Raw genomic sequence first — 21,367 nt, forward strand, 5'->3', positions numbered from 1 at the left:
GGCCGTGTTTTAAAAACCGCACACCGGGGATTGGCTAAGCCGCCCTCATATCACTGTCTAACCTGGTCCTAACAGGGCCAGTTTAAAGCTAGGAAAATAGCTCCGAGATGCATCAGAGGCCAAGTCTTTGCTGAAATCCCTGGAGGGATCGGACCATTTGGCCGGAGCCTTCCCGGCTTCATACATCACTGGGGCCTGGAGGCCTGGGGGGGTGCTAGGAGTCTAGTAACACAGTGGAAGGCTCATCTGGCTGTGGGTCTAAGCAAAGGTCAGCTCCCTCGTGGGGGCTGTGGGCTGGCATCTCCCGGAAGGGCTTCCACAAATTGCAATTGCCAATGGCTGCCCCAAATTCAAACCCGGGAATGAAACAACCTCCCAGGGTTTCAGCTCGGCTTAAAATCTGCTATTCATAACACTGACAACTTGTATGTGCTTCAGTGAAGCACAGCCTTACATGATTTTAAATTCCTTCTGTGACTGAGCAGGGGCTCAGCTGATGAAGGCCGCCTTGGGATTTGGGGCCTCTGACATGCGGCCACGCCGCCCACGCCTCCTTCTCATCCCTTTGAAGTCCTCGAGGCAGCAACAATCTATACCCATCCCCGCCTCCCATGGCACACATTTCAGCTTGATTATGGGATCCTAGAAAGGCCGGGCCTAAATGCTGCCTTCTCATATTTTGTTTGACATACATTTGTTCCATCAGCCAATGTGTAGTTAGTGCCTGTTCTGTGCAAGTCTTAGCTTTACAACTGGACCAGGGGGGCCACACGCCAGGCTGCATATTTCCTTTCTATCACCTCTCATGGGCCAGCCGAGGCCGGGTGGAGAGGCTGTTTCAGAAAATCTGGGAGCATCGAGTAAGTATTTGCTCCGCTGCTGGACCAGGAAGGGAGTTCCCAAGTTGAAGGCTCTTTCATCTCCACCCTTCTCTTCCCCTGGGCTGGCACACTTCCACTTCTGTGAACTCAGGTGACCCGCCCAGCTCCCTGCAAGAAAAGCCGAGCCCTCACTCTGCAGAGAAGGACAAGATGTCCGTGGCGGGTAGCCGACTTGTGCCTGTTCGATACACCAACGCGGCTCAGAGCGGACACTGCAGTTCCCACTTCCTGAGCCTTGGTCTTCGGCTCATCACACCGCCTGACTCTGCCACTGAACGAAGGATTCATGAGACCAAAGTTGTGGGTTCAAGTCCCTGCTCAGAAGAAGCCCTTCCTCTCCCGTCTTCACAGAGTGAGCCACAGGCACAGCTTTGATCCCAAAGGACCCAGGTCGGAGCAGACGTGTCTGGAACTTTGCCTCAGCAGCAAGAAGGCCCAGCCCCCTGACCCGGGGTGTCATGTCGTCTTGGGTTGCAAAGATCAGCATGCAGACACACAAAATAATGAAGGTGTTAATTTTCCCAAGCTTGCAATGCACTCTGAGGCAACTTGACAAAAACAGCCATGTTAAAAACAACAAGCTGATTAGCATATTAACCTTTGAGGATATAAAAGCTGACACAATAACCAAACCCATTTCCAAAAAGGATCTCCTAATGACTACTTCTCCTCTCTAATCTTTCTGGGTAGACAATCAAATGATCACTCAGTATAGTGAAATTCTCCAAAAGAAAGTGCCCGGGAGAGAATAAACTGGACACACAGTGGGAAGCTGTTCTGCTTTCAACATTCCTGCAGAACACAGATACCAACAAGACTCCTTTTGCTTCATAAAAACGTGTGCTTTAACTTCTGAATTGCTTGACATCTCAGGGCGGGGGAGATAAAAGAGAGGCTCTAAGTGCTGTGCAATTTTGGCCATTACTCACCGTGGGAAGCGAGCTCCTGGGAAGATGAAAAGACAGGGCAGGCAGCTCGCAGGCGGCCCTGGGACGGCTGCAGCCTGCACACGGCAGCTCCAGGAGAGCCGCGAGGCATGCGGCCAGCAGGAGAGAGCCACGTCCTCCAATCCAAACGCGCAGGGAGACGGGAGCAATTGGTTACACGCTTCAAATCTTAAGACAAAAATAAACACCAAGAGCGAACTTTCCTCTGCCGATGATGGGAGCACAACATCGGTGGTGTCTGAAGGATGGGAGAGCTCTTTCCCGCTACTGTGCCTTGTACCAACTACCACAGTCAGCCCTGGCAGTAACCTACTGAGCCCGGCCCTCGGGAGAGCGGGCAGCATGGGCCATGGAACAGTTCTGTGTGGCAGGCGGACAATACACTCAAAATTGGGGAAGGGAGGAACAGGGGTGAACTGAGGCCACCCAAGGAGGAGCTCTGGATAGCACCGAATCTATTTTTAGGTATGTTAGAAATGAAACAATTCCCTAAAGGGCATCTTTGGAGACTGAGTGAGGCAGAATTCTAAATGGTCCGTGCCCTGATCCCTGGGACCCGCCATTTCTGTGGTTATGTTATGTTACATGGCATCACTATGGATTGAGTTGTGCCCCTCAAAAATATATATTGACGCTCTAACCTCTAGTACCAGTGAATGTGACTTTATTTGGAAATAGGGTCTTTGCAGATGTATTCAACTTAATGAGGTTGTTAGGATAGGTCCTAATCCAACAGAACTGTCTCTCTCACATCAATGTTTCTCTCTCTCCCCCTTCCTTCCACCCTCTCTGAAAAAGCAATGGAAAAAATATCCTCAGGTGAGGATTAACGAAAAGGAGAGAGGAAGAAAGATATCAAAGTGATCACAGGTAACTCTCCCCCTCAAATTCAAATGGAGATAATTTACAAAATACTAGTAATGCCGGAATCAAAAACAGAGGTTGGTTATAAACAGTGGTGGGCTGATAAGGAAAGTGAGGATGGGGAGCCGGTCCCAATTTGTAGCATTTGCCGATTTCCATGGTGTGAATCCTCCTATATAATAAAAGGGTAATATGCAAATTGACCCTAACGGCAGAACAACCAGAATGACCGCTCGACCAGTCACTATGAGGCGCACTGACCACCTCTCGGTCCCTTTCCCTGGCCGGCAGGCTCCGATCGCCTGATGGTGAATGGGTAACCGGGGGTGAGTGGTGGGGTATGTGGGAGGCGCCAGGCCAAGGCCCCCACCCCACCAGTCACCTCACACACAGAGGGCAACCTGTGGCGGGGGCAGGGCCGGAGAGTGGGCGGGAATGGCTGACCTCTCGGTCCCTTATCCCGGCCGTCAGGCTCCGATAGCCTGATGGTGAAAGGGGAACCGGGGGTGGGTGGCAGCAGGGGGCGGGGCCGGCTGCAGGCAGCCGGGGAAGATGGCCCTGATCACAGACCAGGCCTAGGGACCATACCCGCACACAAATTTCATGTACCGGGAAATTTGATAACTAGTGCTCCTATAATGACCAATTTCAAGCAACTGGCTCAAAAATTCCTGGTAGTTGAACATAAGCTCTGATGAACCAGTGTGAGCTGGCTAGTGAGCACATGCCTGGGGTCACCGAGGCTGAAAGGAGAGAAGCTGCCTTGAAGGGCTGTGGACAGGCTTGGCCTGAGGAGCTGAGAGGCCCAGCCCCAGGGTCCACCCTCCTATGAAGGGGCTCAAAGGCTGTGGCCTTCTCTGAAGACTCTACCCTCGTGCCCCAGACCATTTCAGCCACTTAGGGCTTCTTTGCTGCCCACATGCTAATGATTCCCAAGTCTATCTCTTCGGCCCAGGGCCCTCGGTTGCATTACCATCCTACCCAGCCAGCAGCCCACGTCTCCTTTCCCACAGGCACATCCGGCTCATGGTGAACCAGGGTCCATTTCTGCCCCAAGTCCCGGTGCTCCCCCAGGGTTCCCGTCACAGCATCCAGCGCCTCTGTCCAATTGCAAAAGGCAGAAACACAGGAGCATCCTTGATGTCTTTGCCCTTTCTGCTTTCCATATCCAACAATTCATCATATCTGATCAACGTATGCCTCCAACATAGAAGAAAATAGGTAGATCCACCCATGTCTCCCATCTCCACTATCATTCTATTCCAAACGACTGGCACTGAACTCCTACATTATTGTAGTAGTCCCCTAAATTCTCACAGTCCCCTAAATTCCCACAGTCCCATTCTCTGCAAAAGAGTAATTCATTTAAATCTGCAAGTCTTATCAAGCCATATCCCTGATTAAAAACCACCAATGACCCACCATTATTCTTAGGATAAATCCGACATCCTTAACTGGGGCTCTGAGCGATCTGGTCCCCCCTACCTCTCCTGTGTCACCTGTGCTGCCCCCTCCCTCCCTCTCTAAGTCACTCCAGCTGCTCTTAGCTCCCCAGAGCTGTCATCTCCCTCTCACTCTTCCCTGGGCTCTTTGCTTAATCAACCTTTAAAGCCCTTTCCTCAGGGAAGCTTTCCTGATTCTCAGACTAAGTCAGCCACCCACAGTCCTCTCTCCTTCTCCATCATAGCTCTTTATAAAGTTGCAATCACGTGATTGTCGGTGCAATGATTTGTTTAATGCCTGCTTCCTGCCCCTGAGGGCAGGCTCCCTGTGGGCTTGGCGCTGCCATATCTTCACGATACCAGGATGGCCTCTTGGTGCACAGCGAAGAATATATATATATATTTAAATAACAGCAAATGAAAAATAAGCATTAAGTGGAAAAAATCAGATTATGGAATAGGATGTGCGGGAAGATCCCAGTCTTGTGGAAACAACATACATTTTTTAAGAGATACCAGACTGGATATAAATCAGCATGATGACAAAGACTATCTGTGAGTGGTAGCATTACAAGTCATTTTTGCCTTCCTTTCTACATATTTATAGATTCAAGGTTTTGTGTGTTTTTTTTTTAAACAAAGGACATGTTTTGTTTTTATAATCAGAAAAAACAACTATGACGGGCATTGTTTTCAAACATCAGAACACAAGGGACATCGTGTCCGAAGTCAAAGAGCGGAGGAGGGTGGTGGCCTCGAGCTCCGCTGTGCTGTCAGCGCCACTGGTCACTGAGTGTCCTCCCAGCATGGCCTTGGCACCAGCAGGTCCTCACAGACCCACCTCTGCGTCCCAGAAGGCACCTGCTCCAATGAGGACCGAGGACTAGACTGTCCTGGAGCCTGACTAGCACATAAGAAAGACAGACAGACAGAAGAAATGCCCATCTTTGCAGTTCCTTCTTAGTCAAAGCCCAGGGGAGGTTCCTGGCCATTAGGCAGAATTTTTATTTCCATAGGGATGAAGATATTTTACAATAAATTCTCTCTCTTATTCCTTGGAATGAATTTTTAAAAGAGGGAGTGCATTTGCCACAGCGGCTGATATTTTTTCTGAGCGGATGAGAAACTGCAAGTCTAACATCTCCTGATAACGTAGGGTTCCTCCCAGCAGATGAAACCACGGGAGGTTGTTTATAACATGAATACTCCCGAGGCCTGGAGTCATGGCATCGGGGCTGCTTATCAACATCTGGCAGAAACAAATCAGATGCAAGACAAAATCCAATAAACTACCTCTTCTCGATCCCCATAAAAAATACCCATCCCACTTGCTAGGAAATACAACCTTCAAGTAGATTTATTTAAGGCAAGACGACTGCCGAACCACAGAGGGTGAGCCAGGGGCGACCTGCCAATCCCAATAAAAGGGGGTCTCTTTGGAGCTGGGGAAGAATCTTTAACTTTGGGCAGTCTTCATTGAGTGAAAGATCAAATCAAAGGTGTTATCTAAACCCACCTCTTAAAGAAAATGCTGATAATTATTTTATAAACATAAAAGCTATGTCAATTCATTTATTGTCCAGAGATTTGTGACATGGCAGGGATATGCTCTTAGTTATAAAGTTTTAGTCCAGGCATATCCCCAACTTTAGTTAACAGTCTGTTGGAGCCAAAGGTGAGAGATTTGATTGACACGCTGATGACCTTGTGCCAGGATACAAGTCTATGCACAGAAAGGAGACAATGAGCCATTATTAGCTTCCTACCCATCAGCACAGAGGACTTGATTCAATCAGTTGTCACCCTGAAAAGCCAATAGCTCAACCCTGAGGGAGTGAGGGTACGGACAGGTAAGCACTGATGAACAGGTAGAGAGAGAAGAAAGATCTGAAGCTCATTTGGGTGCACAAGAGGGGATGGGGAACCAGAAGGGGCACTCTGGCTTCTGACTCACCCACCACTTCCTCTGATATCCATGTGACCATCACTCTCAGACTGTTTGCTCACCTGTGTAATGAGCATATCATCTGCCCAGCGTGTTGTGGGGGCAGACGGGACAGAAACACTCTCGGATTGGAGTGCCGAGATGGCACGGAGGTGGAAATCAGGTGAGAACAGAATTGTGTAAGCATCCATCTCTGCTCCCAGGGCCCAGGACAGAGCTGGCACAGTGGGGTCGCCCACTGTGCATTTGTTGGAGGAATGTCTGGCTGAATAAACAAATAGCAAGTATCTCTGCAAGGTTCACGTGAAATAAACTAGCAGGCAATGCAAAACTTGGTTTCATTTTGTTTTGTTAATAACCGTGAACCATGTAGCAGGCTGCCCCCGGCTTCGTACAGTTTTCCCAATCGGGCTGAAAAGAAGTTGGGCCACTGGGTCATTTCTGCAGGTCGATCAGAAGGCTGCTTTGGAACTAGCTCAGAAACTGCCTTCACCATCTCAATGGCCTAATGCTCTTTTTTGAAAGTAACAACACATATGAAAACAAAACAATCTGGCAACGATTTTCAACATGTTGGTCTTTTTCCCGCCACCCTATCATATTCCCATCCCCAGGTGTAAGCTTCCTTCAGACCCAGTAGAGCTGCGCCTGCAATAGTGGGGCCCTCCTCCTGTCCACGGGGCTGCCTATCCCTGAACCTCGCCTCCCCCGGGCTTCTGGACTCTTCTGAGACAGAGCCCTCTCCTCCTTTGCACACACAGCAAAGACCTGGCCAACCTCCTCAGTTCCTCGATGCCATATTCTGTTCAGATTGTTGCTTTTCCTAACTTCCTCTCCTCTGTTCTTTATCCAGAAGAGGCTTTGCCATCCTGGCACCTGCCTCCTCCTCGCTCATTTGTTCATTACAGGCAGCACCCTGAACACCCTCTCAGAGAAGCAAATCACTCTACAAGCACCAATTCATCCCAAGAAAACCTTTTAAAGGACTAGGACCACTGAGTGCTCACTCTCGCTATTCAAACAGTTATTGCTCTTAGCCTAGCAATGTGGCCGTTGGAGCTTTTACTTGTTTTCTTCTGGAAATGATTCATTTCACATCCACAGAGCCCTTCAGTGAAGGAGTGCCCTTGCATCTGGGTTGCTAAACACTCTGAGTGCTTCATTATGGATAATGGGCCTAATGCGGCAACACATGTAAGCCACTAGGAAAAAAGACAAGACACAGAGATAGCTGTGAAGCTGTGCGGTCACTGTGCCAGCCCCACCTCCTGCTTCCCTGGGCAATGCCCACTGGGGGAGGGCCTTGACCTTGAAGCGCCTGCTCTGAACCTGGGCAAGGACCTCAGAAGTCATTCACATGTCAATTGTCTACAGGCCCTGGGGACAAATGTCTGGCACAAATCCCAGATGCCACGATTCATACATGGAGAGCAAAAAAAGATCTGGTCCACTCACCCATCCTTAATAATCGTAGCTAACGTTTGAGGGCCCACTGGATGCCAGGCCCTGTGCCAAGAGATCGATGTACTTACCTCCTTTAATCTGGATAATAACCCTATGAGGCAGTACTAGCCCCATCGTACGGTTAGGGAGGTGAGGCTCAGTGTGGTTAACGAACTTGTCTAAGGGCACAGTTATTCAGTGGCATGGCTGCACGTGGAGCCGAATTTGTCTGACCCCCAATACTAAACTCCTAGTCAGCAAGCTACAGCTTATACCCCCCCGCACACACACACACAACCATGCTACACAAAACAACGTGCTGGCATCACACATGAACAAAAGCCACTGACCCCAGAAGACCGAGTGTTAAGTCAAGCGAGAGTCTGCCCACTTCTCTATTAAAAATTACCTTTCAAACCCCAAGGACTGTGCCAGATGCTCCAAGGTTGGGCTGCAAGCTCGTGTCGTCCAGGGGGCACCTTCCTGTCAGCGTCCCAGGATGAATTTATGACTCTGGAGTCTATCGCTGTGCCTGCCCAGCCATGTCCCTGGCCCTCCAGAGCAGGCCACGCAGGCTTTCAGGAAGATCAATTCTCCCCGCGGAGGGGTAAACCACAGACTCAGCTCCCTACCCAGGTTTCATCTCCTGCTCCCAGAGAACTTGGAGAAAACAAAACACTTTAAAGGCAAAAGGGAACGAAATTTAGTGTGTGTGTTACTGAGGGTGCTGACCTCATTCAACCCCAGAGAGACCTTTCTGGAAGGCAGAAAGCCCCATGCTCCTGTCCTCCTGCTCTGGCGCTGAGTCACAGAATGCACCCAAGAGCAGGGCTGCATCCCGGGGTGTGAGGCTCTGACACACCATCTCCTCTGGCCTCAGCATCCGCCTGAGAAGTGGGGGCATGAAAGCCAGCTATCCACCCTGTGTCCCAAAAAACATGTACCCACGTTGAATAATTATAAAGGCAGTGCTTGTACTTCAACTGCATTTTCAAGCTTCCAGTAGCGTTTTAGGATGACTTTCCTTTGTTCAAAGCTTAGTCTGGCTGAAAAGAGAGAAACACTCATTTTGAGCTACCAGCTGTTAAAGTGTGAATACATGTTTTGGGGACACCCTGTGTTCTAACAGGGCGGAGCTGTTTCTTTCCACAAGTAAGCATCACTTGCTAATTATTATAGGGACAAAAGTCCTTGTTTTCTCTGGTCAGAGAGAACAATGCTCGCCAGCAGTACAAGCAGTGACAATGGACTTCACCTGGACACAGTGGGTGAGAGCAGAGATCCCAGCAGCAGTACATCCTCTGAATATACTGTGCCCCGCCCCCATCCAGATCCCCAGCCCATCAGAGGAGCAGCCAGTGGGGCTGGAAGGTACGCCTGGTTAAACAGAACTACCTGAGCAGAATGCTTCCTGTGACCTGCAGGTAGGAGGGGATCCTCTTGAGCCACCAAGTGGGCAGACCACAAGGACAAAAGCGTCTGAATGCCCTGGCTATTGGCAAACAAGGAGTGGGAGTGGATCACTCCTCTTTCTATGGTGAGTAAAGGACTTAAACCCGGCAGGAGGCGGGGGGCAAAGGAGTGGGGGTGGATGTGGGGGTGGAATCTGCACATCAGAGGAATGTCATCCCCAAGAGCCATATCTGGAAAGGATCTATTTCAGGATTCGGAAGAAACTTTAAGAAAACTTCTGCACCGCAACAGAATTCAAAAAGCCAGGGCTTCTGAGAAGGAAACAGGCATCCATAGAGAAGAGGAATAAATCAAAAGACAAGAGAACATATCAAAACACAACAGAAGAGGACGAAGGCACAACATGCGGAAATCCAAGGTAGGTAGCACAGAAAATGGGCCATCAACAGAGGCGGGAAGTGAATTTGCATAATTAACATCCATGGAGGAGCCAGTAAAGAGCAGAACTGAAATGGTACAAAACTCAGTGACAGGGAAGGCAAGCGTCAGAAGCTTTCCCAGAGCGCAGAGATGGGAGAGCACAGAGGTGTGGGGCAGGCAGCAGAGATCTCCTCCACACACACTTTCCTAAGACAAGCCGGAAGGGTTCCTTATAACACAGTGGAAGAAATCTTTCTCAGAGACCAAAGCACAGATTAAAAGTGTTCACTGTGTTCCAGAAGAAAAAATGCTGACAAATGCATGCCTGTACTTATCCAAACCAAACATCTGCGTAACGAAGATAAAGGAGTGCAAGTGGTTCTAGCATTGTAGCAAGAAAATAAAAGAACAACAAACAGATTTCCCCCAAGGAAACAAAAGCAGCCTCCTTTAGACTTTTTTCTGGACACAAAGTGCTGGGAGATGACGGAGCAATGTCTTCTCAGTTGTAAGGGAAAATAATTTTACTTAAGAAGCATAGCCGGGAAAGTTGTCTTCCGTGTACGAAAGTATTATATTCTTGGATATGCAACATTTCAGACACTGTAATGCTCAGGTGCTCTTCAGAAGCATTACTTGAAAATTTAACATAAATACAACTAACCCAAGAAAGTTGACATTCCTGAAGCTATAACCTTCAACAAGCCATGCAACCTACATAAATGCTATTATTAGTTGATTAGCTAAAAACAACTGTCAACATTTTTTTGAAAGGAAAGACCAAAATATTTTTTTTCAAATTGATTTGGCTCCAAATCCCTAATAAAAACAAAAACGTAAAAGTTTGAGGAGTGGGGAGAGAAATTGGAAACAGAAAGGAGGTTAAAAATTCATTTAAATGAATTAATATTGGGATTCAAAAGACATTCTTTCAATATATTTGAGAAATAGAGAAAGAGGAATTTAAAATGCTCCCAAAGACTTAAAAGATAATCTGTAGGAGATTTAAGAATAGGGAATATACCACATAAAACACTGGAAAATGATAAAATAAAAATTGTTTATAGGGTAAAATACAGAAAGCAAAGAAAGACAAAAGAAGCATAAATTCAGAAAACCAAATAAGCTGAAAGAAGGATTTTCCAATCATGACACATCCTATCTAATAATAGAGTAAAATGTAAATTACCATCACTCCGCTACGCCCACCATTGGGCGGTGGGAGGCTGGGGGGCGGGACTCGGGGTGGCCTATCCAGCCATTGAGAGGCACGGATCCGCTGCCACTGAGGGGGGCGGGACTCCCGCCCCCTGCGACTCTCAACGGCCAGATCGAGGCCAGATCCGCGGCCGCTGAGGGGGCCTGCGCGGACACCCAGCTGCGCCTCTCAACGGCAGGGTAGCCAGGTGTCCGCGGCAGGCCCCCTCAGCGGCCGTTGAGAGGCGCAGGGGGTGGGAGTCCCGCCCCCTGCGCCTCTCAACAGCAGGGTAGCCCCCCTCAGCGGCCACGGACCATCAAAAGCGTGGGAGCTGGGTGCCTGTCCGCTCAGGCACCCAGCTCCCCGTGATCAAAAGCAAAAGTGTGGCAGCTGGATGCCTTTCCGCTCAAGCACCAGGCCTTTCAGAAGCCTCCGCCGCGCTGGAGAGGCACCCAGCTCCCCGTGATCAAAAGCAAAAGCGTGTAGGGGACCCTACACGTGCATGATTCAATCATGCACTGGGCCTCTAGTATTATAATAAACAAAACTAGGTTAAGTCCTCTTGCTCCAAAATGAAAGATTCAGATTGGTTCAACAAAGAGCATCTGCTTTAAAAAAAAATAGGCAAAACAAAGAAAACATAGAAAGATTAAAGATAGACAGGTAAAAATCAGTACTTAAAACAGTGGTTCTCAACCTTTGTAATGCCGCGACCCTTTAATACAGTTCCTCATGTTGTGGTGACCCCCAACCATAAAATTATTTTCGTTGTTACTTCATAACTGTAATTTTGCTACTGTTAATTAATCATAATGTAAATATCTGTGTTTTCCAATGGTCTTAGGCTCTACAGCAGCGGTTCTCAGTGAGCCACCAATGATACAAACTAAAACAACAGCTCAATCTCATGAAAATTTATGCAAAAACCCTAACTAAAAAAATAACAAATTAAGTCCTGCACTATTTTTTTTTACTTCATTTATATTCCATCACCATTATCCTCTCTTCCACCTCCACCCACCCCCTTCCCCACCCACAATCACCACACTGTTGTTCATGTCCATGAGTTCTCTCTCTTTTTTTTGCCCAGCTCCTCCAAACACACACCCCAACCCAATTCCCCAGCCGAGCACCCCCCCCACACACCAACCCTAAAAGTCTGCTTTCTCTCTTTCTATGAGTCTGTCTCTATTTTGCTTGGTAGTTCAGTTTCTTCATTAGATTCCACATATGAGTGAAATCATATGGTATTTGTCTTTCTCTGACTGGCTTATTTCACTTAGTATAATGTTCTCCAGGTTCATCCATGCTGTCATAACAGGTACAATTTTCTTCCTCTTTACAGCAGAGTAGTATTTCATTATGTAAATGTTCCACAGTTTTTTTTATCCACTCATCTACTGATGGGCACTTGGGCTGCTTCCAAATCTTGGCTATTGTAAATAACACTACAATGAATGTAGGGGTGCATATATTCTTTCAAATTAGTGTTCCAGGTTTTTTTGGATAAATTCCCAGAAGTGGAATCATTGGGTCATAAGGCAGTTCCATTTTTTTTATTTTTCTGCACTTTTTTTTTTTTTTAAAGAGTAACACACCATGACCAATGAGGATTAATTCTAGGAATTTAGTGATTATTTTGGGGAAATGAATTTTATATACAAAACAATGGTAACAGCAATAATACCTAATAGCCAATATTTACTGAGGGGCTATTATTATCCTGACTTAAAGGTGAGAAAACCAAGATACAAAAAGATTAAGTAATTTGTCCAAACCCCCATGTATAATAAATGACAGTGCCAGGATTTGTACCTAGGAGTGTGGCTCCAGAACCCACACCCTTAACCACTCTGCCAACTCACTGGCCGTCCAAAGGCGAGAAACACTTTATAGATGTAGAAAAGGCACTTGGCAAAGTTCCCATGTAAAGCAGAAATACAGCGCTTGCTTTATATGATAAATAAATCATACCTCAAAATAACAACCAATACAATTTTAATCATGATTCACTGAGGGGCATTCTTTTAACTTTTAGAATTAAGACAGAGGTTAACACAGGATATACCAGGACAGTGGTCGGCAAACTCATTAGTCAACAGAGCCAAATATCAACAGTACAACGATTGAAATTTCTTTTGAGAGCCACATTTTTTAAACTTAAACTTCTTCTAACACCACTTCTTCAAAATAGACTCACCCAGGCCGTGGTATTTTGTGGAAGAGCCACACTCAAGGGGCCAAAGAGCCGCATGTGGCTCGCGAGCCGCAGTTTGCCGACCACGGTCCTAGGACTTTGTTTTCTGGAAACTCTGGTCATTGCAATTAGACAAGGAAACCAACTCACAGTCAAAAACATGAAAAAGAAGGAGAGAAAAATAATCCTCTTTTATGGAAAAAATCAGTAATCCCCCAAGTTATTATTAGGATTTATAAAGAATTTAGTAAGGCAACTTAACACTATAAATTAATAGAAGAACAGATATAATGCCAAAAAAGTAATCCAGTTTATAATAGCAAAGCAAAATATAAATGTCTGTGAAACTACAAAATACATATGAAAAAAATTACAAGAGTTTATTGAGAAAAATAAGAGCCTTAACGGAGAGATGCTATGTCTCTGAATGGGAACATTCAAAATTATAAGAATTTTAATTTTCTCTACATTAACCTATAATATGAACATAATTCCAATAAATCCCCCACAGGATTTCTTTCTTTCCAAAAAGTATTTGGAAACAACTGTATGGGGGGTTGCCCTCTCAGACATTAAAGTAAATTATATGGAGGGACTGAGCAAAAAACAGGAAAAAAAGAGAGAGAACTCATGGCCCTGGACAACAGTGTTGTGATTGCAGGGGGCAGAGGGCAGGTAGTGTTGCGGGGGGTGGGGGTGGGGGCAAGGGGGTGTTGGTGGAAGATGTCATAAATGGGTAAATGGTGATGGAAATAAATAAATAAGTAAGTAAATAAATCAAATAAATTGTAAATCTAGGGAAACTAGAACAATGGAGTATGGGGTAGTACACAGATCAAAACTACAGAATGAGAAATCCTGGCAATGGTACTTGCAAATGAAAAGGGTACCATTTCAAAGAAAGGAGAGAGAATATGGTGTTGGGACAACTAGCTTACCACACGGGAGATAATTAAATTAACTCTCTGCCTAACAGCAAACTCAAAATTCTCGACAGACTAAAGAAATGCAAACATGGACAGCATAATAGTATGGGAAGAAAGTACAGATGCATATTTGTATTATTCTTGGGTTGCAAAGAATTTTCTAAGCATGTGAGCAAATGCAGATACAACGGAGGAAAAAAATTTTGAAAAATTTTCTAAGTAAACAATTAATCAAACCCTGAGTGCATCAAACCTATCATAAACAATATTAAAAGGCAAGCGACAAATTGGGGAAATATTTGCAAAATATATGCTGAAAAGCTAATGCCTTTAATAGAGTGAAGTGTCATTTTACAAGGAAAAAGATGAAATACATCAGCAGAAAAGAGGCCAAGGTACAAGCTGCAGAGAAATCCAGGCAAGTGTCCAGTAAACAGAAGAAGGCGTGTTCATCGTTGCCGATGGTCAAAGGCAACATGAAAACAAGGAAATGCCATTTTCATACCATCAAATAAGACTTTACAAAATATATCAACACCCAGCAAAGGACAGGTGAGGGGGGAAGTGCATTATCTTAAATTTCTGGTGGGGTTGTGAATTAACATCATTTTTCAAAATGGCAATTTGACACTGTGTTTCTACAGATCTGAAACTCTACATATATTCTGCTCCAAAGCCCAGCGATTTTGCTGCTAAAGTTCGGTGCTCAGGAGGAAATCGGGACTGCATAGATGAGGGTGTCGGCACAAAGATATGAAGTGCTTTGCTCTGAACCCTTGCGTAGGAGAAAAAGCCTGGACAGGGCGCGCATGCAAACAGTAATGGTTTTTAATATAGTTTTAAAACATTCGTTACGTGCTTTGCTGTATTTTCCAAACTGACTACAAAACAGATAGATCAGTTGGGAAGCTGAAAACAAATGAAAAGCTCTCTCAAAACGAAATTAAAAGGATATTATTCCCTGACCACCACGGCATGGAACAAAATGAACACTGCCCTTTGTATGTGCTCAGTCCCTTTTTGAGGCTTTCATCAAACCAGCAAGAGAAGAAAGGCTATTATTGTATTATTATTAGGAGCACTTTACAGATAAAGGTACAGAGACCTAGAGGGAACAACAACAACAAAAAAAAAAACACACACACACACAAAAAAAACACACAAACGTTTGCAAAACCAAGCTGTGTGTTCCAGAGCTCACTTGTCAGGTGGGGACCAAGGACTCCCAAGCAAGGAATGGGGTGCCCCCTCCCTTGCTTCTGCCTCTTTCACCAAATTACTTGTCCTTACTGTCTCATATTGTTTATGGCACTTTGCAAAAGGCTACGGTGTGTTCTGACCATTGTAAAGTCCAACCATGTGGCTGCCCCCACAGGGCTTCCCTTCAAGAAGCCAAAAAGTGCCCATTGCTCCCGGACACCCAGGCCTAAGCAGCACTAACAGTCACCTATGCAGCTGGTTCACCATCTCCCCTCCCGCCCCAGTCCGGGACCAGCCCTTCGGCTCCAAGCCGAGCACCAGGCCTCAGGAAGCACAGGCTGGGTCGGGCCTTGAGGCTCTCATGTCGCTAGTCACCAAGGGACATGGTTCTTGCAGTCTGGTCTCCCCAGAGAAGCAATGCAAAGGAGAGCCCAGTGGCCGGGCCATTTCAAGGCTGTGGGGCTGCCTCCCACCTTTCGGAGAAGGGCAATAGCCATGATAATGGTGACTGCACCCCTCCGGCTTTTCCCACGCAGTAACTAGCTGTACTTCCCCAACCAGATATTATCCCTCCTTCCCAGCAAGTTGCCTTTTACAGAGAATTTTGTTGTTTAGCAGGAACCATTCCTGCTCCGAGAGGCACAGTCAGGAAGGAGAATTCAGAATAAGTCATCTCTACAATCTCCTAATCAGAGAGAGAGAGAGAGAGAGGGCACAGGGTCTTCGACCCTGCAAGTCACTTACATTCGTTCTGGGTCTAATTACAACACTTAGGCCTGAGATGTAGGTGTTAGCGACAGCCCCGGGAGCTACAGAAGATTGAGAGTCAATTTTGCAGAGAAAAAAATTACATAAAATTACTTGGAATAAGCAGCTGAATTAGACTGTAGATACCACTGTATTAAACTAAAAACCCACATAAAACAGATGCACATGAAAGGAGCCTGAGAGGAAATAAGCCCAAGTGGCAATAAGAAGTGGGTTTACGTATTTCTTTTCTCAAGTTTTCTTCTCCCTTTTCTCCCCTCTCCCCCCTTTTCTCTCCCCCCATTCCTTCCTTCTCCTCCTCCTTCTCCTCCTCTCCCCCTCCTCCCCCTCTTCCTTTTTGCACCCTGGTTGTATTAATTCTATGTTTAAAAATACAGGGTTTTGGGGGAAGACAGTGAGAACATCTTGGAGGATGTCGCTAGACACCGAAACAGAGTCCTGAGCAATGGCGAGGGGCCTGTGCCACCTCCTTCCCTGCAATCCTGCAGACCCCGGGTGGTCTTGGGAAGTGACCCCAGTCCTCCGTTCTGTGCCGAGCATGGGCTGCACACTGCAGCGTGCAGGGCGAGCACGAGGAAGAGAACTCCAGAGCTGTCCGTTGAGATGCTCAGTGTCTGGGGCGGGATGGGGATGGGCAGCTGCCGAGGCAGCAGGTGACAGACAGCTTTCTCAGGACACAAACCACCTGTGAGGGGTGCACGCCCTCCAGGGCAGCAGGGCCCATTCCACATTCAGCAACAGCCCTGGGTGTCTGCCGTGTGCCCAGCACGGTGCTAAGTGCTGAGAGCAGAGGCTGCCGGTCCCTGCTGATGGAAAGTGTAATGATTGGCTGGGGTCCTGCTCAGAAGGACGGGAGGGTGGGAAGTGTTCAATTAGGGATTTTAAAAAACAGGGTTGCTTTTATGGAAAGTCATATATACGTGTATGTATGTGTTATATATGTGCTATTATATGTAACTACAGGCCCAGTGCACGAAATTCATGCGCTGGGGGGTGTCCCTCAGCCCAGTCTGCACCCCCCCCTGCCGGCCTGGTCACTCCCAACTGCCCTTCCCTTCCGGCCTGGTTGCCCCTAACTGCCCTCCCCTGCTGGCCATCTTGTGGTGGCCATCCTGTGGTGGCCATCTTGTGATGACTTGGGGGTGGCCATCTTGTGATGACATGGGAGTGGCCATCTTGTGGTGGCCATCTTGTGACGACTTGGGGGCGGCCATCTTGTGATGACGTGAGGGCGCGAGGGCCACCTAGGCTTTTATTAGTATATATAACCTAGAATTATGCATCACTTTGGAAAACACAGATCTAGGTGTTGGAGAACAAGACCTGCCTAATGGGATGAAGGGTGAGGGTGTGTCTGAACCCTCTGGAAGAGTGACGTGGAGGAAGACGGTTGTTCTGCTGGAGAGGACCAGGGAAACACTGGCCTGCTGCTTCCGGAAGGAGCCCAGTGCCAGGACAGACCTGGGTCCCACGGCCAGCCCTGCTTCTCACTGTGAGGCCTCGAGTGGGTCATGTACACTTTCTGAAGTTTGTTTCCTCCCCTGAGAAATGGCGGAGTGGGAAGTAACTGTCTTTTTTCCCCATCCACTGTTCCTTCTTAGGGTGAGAGTTCCTGGACCTGTTTTAAAGTAATCACCCAGCCCCACTCTTTGGGTGACCCAGGCCTCACACTCAGCACCAGGACAGGGAAACAGGGTCTCCACTTGACCTTGATGCAGTCTTTGCTTTTCTCTGTACTGGGTGTTCAAGAAGGAGTCCATGACTCAAGGTTGTCCAGGGAGAGGAGACCTGAGGGTTTTAACTTAGGTAGCGGGGAGGAGCCATCTCTTGCTTCCCTACTGAGAACCGAATCTAGTCATGTCGGGAGCCAGTTTAGTTATCACTGGCCTCTCCAGTGACACATCCCTCTCTCCTTGCTGACAACAGTTCTGGCTGGATTTCTGTCCAGGGCAATTGGTAATCCCAAGTGAGGAATGCAAGGTCTCTGAGGTCAGGAGCTCTGCACTGTTGGCCACCCTCTCCCCAGCACCTATATAGTGCCTGGCATCTAGTTGGCTCTCAGAAGTCTTGGTGGGATCGCGAATAAATGATACAAGTAGAAACAGCAGCATCTCCTTCGTAAATCAGCAATATTTTAACAGAAAAAATGATTCTCAATAAACAGTATTTCCTTTCCCATTTTTTGGCCCATTAGCTTATAAACTCTTTCTAAATTAACTCCCAGGGAGGGACTCTATTGGCCATTGGGCTCTTTATGGCCGTTAATGTTTAAGTGGGAATTTTTATTAAATCCTCTTTCATGGACAGGCAGAGTGGGCAAACTGATATTACACCCATTGTTAAGTTACAAGTAAGAAAGTCACTCAGGGTCTTGGCCACAGTGAGGCTTACAGGTCACCTGGATTAATGTGCTTCCGAGAGCTGGATTTGTAAACTGCAGGGTTGTCCCAAGAGCACAGGGATGCGACTGAGGAGAGATGCCAAGAGGCACAGTTAGAGGATATAAAGCTCCCTTTGTGACAAAGATGCGGGAATTTCAGGAGACAGTGTGCAAAACAAGGTAGGGGCATGTGTCTCCAGGTCCCCGGGATCCCCACAGGGGCATACAGATGTTGGGGGGTGGGGGCGGGGATTGTTTATGAGTAGCAAGAATTCCACCGGCAGGAGAGGCGTGAGTTTACTTGCACATGAACCAGTCAAAACAAACGGCCGTCAGGACAGGACCAGCACCAGTGCAACTGTCTCGCTCGTCTAATTCAGTATTTAATCACACAGAAATCAAAATGATTGCCTCTTTGCCTCCTCCACCTTTCGTTGGCTGGACTGGAGCCCATGATTCCTATGAAATTTTCCAAGAAAATGTTAAATAGCTGGTCAGCATTCTTCCTTTAACCACTGGGAGGACAGTAAACTAACTATTTGCTATAATCCCTTGGGCCTTGGGCTTAAAAAATAAGAAACACAACTCTTATCACTTTCCCCCCTAACGTCATTTAGTGTGCCTTAATGCACCCTGTGGTTCACTTCTGGACCCGCTCCAGCTTTTCCATATTCTGCCTGCATTTTGGAGGCCAACGCATGACATCATGCTGAGGCAGACATCCCTCTGATGTGACTTGCAACCTAAACCATTTTCAACAGAAACGTTCACATTTAATATTTCAGTGGCTGCCACTTTTTAAATTAAGCTAATTGATTAGCTAATTGACACATTCTTAGCATGTGTCTGCCCCAGCGGCCCCTCAGAGCCCAGAAGCTTCTACAGGGGCATCTAGCCATCATTCCAAAGGCCCATGATCATTAATAGAGCATACAATTCAATGATCTGATCATTTAAAACTCTGTTTCTTGAGGGCAGGAGCCACCTGTTTCAGGATTTTGTTTTGAGATAGTGGGAACTTTCGTGTTTTAATCAGCGAGGTGTAGCTAAGGACTTTGGAAAATTTTTCCATGGAAGGTGTTATGGACTGAACTATGTCCACTCAAATCCATATGCTGAAGTTCTAACCCAGTGTGACTGTATTTGGATATAGGACCTTTAAGGAGGAAAGACCAGGGGCACCAAGAGTGCTAAGGCTGGGGTAGTGGACAACACAGTAAGTTACTCTCTTGTTCTCTAAGACGGTGTATGGGTTTCCAGGCCAGACAGACTTGGATTTGAAACCCAGCTATTGTGTTTGTTACCAAAGTGACAATGACCTTAGCCTATAGGATCTTGATTTTCCCATATTTAAAGTGAGGGTAATAGCTTTGACCTCTTGGTGTTGGTGTGATAATTAAGTGTGTTTATGGACATACCCTGACATATTATAGGTGCTCAATAAATAGTAGCTGCTACCATCATTATTGTCATTCATTCATTCATTCAATAGCATTCTACCCACCTAAGGTACCATGGTTACCAACTCTGATAGGACACTTTTTTTTTCTCTTGGAACTGACATTTCTAGTTCACAGGATAGACAGTCCCCTTGATGTCTGGGGGACTTCCATGAACAATGCATCCCTTTAGTGAAAAATGCAAATGATCCTTGGCAGCTATTTAGATCTCCATGTGCATTAGCTTATCACACACATTCCAACCCCAAACCAAGCTGGCCAAGTGTGACACTTGATGAGGCTGGGTTCCCAGGAGCTAGATTCTTTCTGCCCATGCCCATCCTGGGTTGGCCTGTCCTGGCTTCCTGCTTGTGAAGAGACACAGAGCTCCACTCAAAGGCGGCTCCTTTACCCCAGTGTGGACGCAGAGATGCTTAGGGAAGAATTAGCGCGAGCTAAATTAGGAGCATTGAAAACCTCCTGCCCACTAATGTTCCCAGCTCTGGATCCATAGCTTTCTCATTTGATGGTGTTTGGGGGGGAAATTTTTATTCATCTTAAGCAATCTCCTCACGGTCTTGGCTCTCCGGAGAATGGCAGACAGTCATCAGTAACCATACCAGCCTTGGCAATGATGCCGTCCTCACTAACGAGCTACGTCTCAGCTGTGTAGCTGCCAGTTAGAGAGCACCTCGTCCTAATTAACCTCTTCAGGGAACGGAAATAAAAGCATTAAGAATTTCAGAGTTCGCAGGACCTGTGCACAACCCCTTGTCATACAGATAAGGAAACTGTGCATGCGGATAATTAGGGCCCAAGGTCCCACAACCAATTAGCAGAGTGCTAGGACTAGAATCTGGATCTCTAGACTGACTGACAACTGAAGCACTGGCTAACTCCAGAAGGCAGTAAGAGCTATTCCCTGGTCTTTATCCCTTCATGTATGTCAATCAGACATATTAATTGAGCAAGTATTATGTGCTCCATACTATGCCAGGCCCCAGGGTCAGGGGGAAGACATAACGGCTTGTTCATTCTTTCAATAACTGCTATTGAGCAAAGACTGTGGACTACACACAGCGAGGATGCTGGTTAAAGGATTGCTTTCACAGCGAAACAGCTTTGATTCCTGGAGTGTGATTTACTAACTAAAATAAGATTTTGCTACTAACCAACCTAGAGTTATTGAGCATAATAAAGGCAGTGATAGTTAAGAGGCGCTTGGCCTAATCTTTGGTCCATAGTAAGTGATCAATGTGTTGTGGCTGTTTTTATTCTCCTCAACATGGCTGGGGAGATGAGGTAACCCGTGAAACCTAGCGGGTAGCCTCATTATCAAGCACTGGACAATGAGGAGTGGGTTTTGGATGATAGGGAAAAAAAGCAGATGAACAGAGAAAAACTGAGATGAGACCTTAGCTGGACCTTCGAGGAAATGGAGAATTTATTCAAAAATAGAGGAAGCCCAAATATACAGCCAGAACAAAGGAAGCATGCTAGAGCGGGGTGGGACTTGTCACCGGAGAGGCAGGTGAGGATAGACCAAGGATGGCCTCAAAATTCAGGCAGAAAAGCAGAGAAGATTCCCAGCCATCTCCCCGTGACAGCCATTTAGATCTCCTCGTGAATAAGCTCATCGCATACCCTCCACCCCCACACTGAGCTGGCCCAGTGTGCGAAGATAGCAGGCGAGCACTGGAGCGGTGCTGGGCACCCGGGGCCACAGAGGCCTCTGCAGGGAACCAGGGATGAGGACTTCGAGGCCAAGGAGGGATGGATCTGAAAGAGGAGGCAAAGGAGAGCTTGCCGGCTAACCTGGACGTGGCAGATGTGGGACCCAGAGGAACTGGTGAGGGTGCCGAGGTTCTGAGCCCGGGTGGATGGAGCTGCCAGAGGACTCCCTC

General features: G+C 47.0%; 1 protein-coding gene across 1 annotated transcript in view; it reads right to left on the reverse strand.

Moving 5' to 3' along the window:
* The window catches only part of FSTL4 (follistatin like 4), a gene marked incomplete at its 3' end in the record, with an annotated part of 324,199 nt that overhangs the window by 246,788 nt on the left and 56,044 nt on the right, over positions 1 to 21,367 (reverse strand). The window lies entirely within an intron of this gene.

The sequence above is a fragment of the Cnephaeus nilssonii genome (assembly GCF_951640355.1).
Source record: "Cnephaeus nilssonii genome assembly, chromosome: 5".
Lineage (NCBI taxonomy): Eukaryota > Metazoa > Chordata > Mammalia > Chiroptera > Vespertilionidae > Cnephaeus > Cnephaeus nilssonii.